Source organism: Silene latifolia, chromosome Y, assembly GCF_048544455.1.
Source record: "Silene latifolia isolate original U9 population chromosome Y, ASM4854445v1, whole genome shotgun sequence".
Lineage (NCBI taxonomy): Eukaryota > Viridiplantae > Streptophyta > Magnoliopsida > Caryophyllales > Caryophyllaceae > Silene > Silene latifolia.
This window is the reverse complement of record NC_133538.1, coordinates 51,976,087-51,978,071: the sequence shown is the minus strand read 5'-3', so window position 1 is coordinate 51,978,071 and position 1,985 is coordinate 51,976,087.

Sequence of the window (1,985 nt, the reverse complement as noted above, 5' to 3'; positions counted from 1 at the left end):
TCGGAGGACACATATTCCAAAAGAATTCCGAAAATTTTTCGCTTTTTCGCAAATTTCCGGCAAAAATCAAAATCGAAAATTGATGATACGACATCAATTTTCCTCAAAAATACAAGCACTCACAAATTCGAGTCTTGACCTCAAAAACCAAATATACTCGCAAAAATCCTTTTCTAAAATTCTTTCCTGACGGTCTGAGTTTGAATTTTTCGAGTCATCTTCAATAATTTCGATGCAATTTAATTCACGACACGAGTTAATTGCTCAAATTTTCAAATAATTTCCTTTTGAATTCCAAATGCGACGATTTGTCACGGAATTTTAAAAAGTCATTTCAAAATTTCAAATCTTAACTTCAAGTCATCTTGGTTAATTTTTGTTTTTCAATCAAATGTTTCTACGTGTTTACGTTTATGTATACATGCTATTTGTTGTTTTCTACACTAACGATGCAGGAACTGGTGCAAAGCAAAAGGAGAATCAGACAGCCGACAGCGCTCCTCAGAAACACAAAAAAAAGAAAAAAAAAACAAAATCCCAAAATAAACCACAGCCCAAAACCACATATATACAAACCGCCTCACGCAAAATGTAAATATGTACAGACAAGAGTCCAAGACACGGACAAACTACAACAACTACTCAACGTCTCCCGTTGGACCAGTCCTAGTCTCACTGGGAGTCGCCGCCAACGCAGACACCACCACCTGCTCAGGCTCCCTCTCCGGAGAGCTCTCCAGCGTCTCCTCCTCCATCATGACGCGAAGCTCCTGCGCCGCAGCCAACTGAGCCCTGAGGGAAGCAATCTCCGCGTCTCGACTCCGCAGCTCTTCCTCATGATGCCTCAGCTCCTGGTCCTGACGAGTGATCCCCAACCCCTGGGCCTTGACCACCGACCTAGCTGCCTCCAACTCGGCACGGACCCGAGCAAGCTCCGCTGGATCCGCAGCACTCTGCAAAACACAATAACAGATCCTCGAGATCTAAAAACATGAAATGCAACACCAGATCCACAAAAAAAACATCACACAAAAAGTACCTGAGAAAACCGAGCCTCCCTCGTAGCTAGGTCACCAGCAAGCGCCCTCCAGCGGTTAGCCATCCGCCACAAGTTCTGGTGACTAACAGTCGTCACCTACAAAACAAGAATGTCCTTCAATACAATGTAAGGCGAAGTATAATCAGAGAAAATGTTCAAGTCAGGAACTCACCCTCAGAACAATCAACCTCCACTCCATGCCAGCATCGGTCACCTCGACTGTCGCGGGCTCCGGTAAGCGCAACTGAAGCTCCTCACCACCCGGCCCCTGAAAAGTGGTCTCCATCGGGAAAGCTGGGGGCTCAGTCCTCATCAGCGGGTCGACTCCCAGCCATTTGGATCCACATCAATGATGACAAACCATCCTATCAAGGGAGGCAATGAAAATTAAAGAAAAGAGGAAAACATACCTCGATCGGGTACCAAGCAAGCCTCGACAACCGGAAGGTGTCGTAGTCGGCGTCCCGCAACAACAGCTCCTCACCTCCCCGACCGTGAAGAGATTCTTGATCGCAAGGTTCGTAAGAAAAGAAATGGTGAGACGGTCGTACTCAAGGTCCTTTAGTCTAATCATAATGTGGAAGAGGCCACATGGGAACCCGAGGAAGCAATGCGAGAATGTTTTCCTAGTCTTTTTGATCATGTATGTTTGGTTACGGGGACGTAACCGTTGTCTTTTTAGGGGGATAGGAGATGGTCGCGGTTGTGTTTTGTCTTAGTTTGACTCGGGTTAGTGAGTTTTGTGGTATCTTGTGTGGTTCTTTGACGTTGGTAAATGCTTGTTAGCATAGTCTTTTGGCGTTGTGTAGTGTCTTGTTTTGGGGTGGAGTGTGAACTTCAGGACGAAGTTATTTTTAAGGAGGAAAGACTGTAATACTACGGATTTTATTAAGTTACATACTCGACCGAGTAGCTCTACTCGGCCGAGTAATGTTAATTGTAGGCT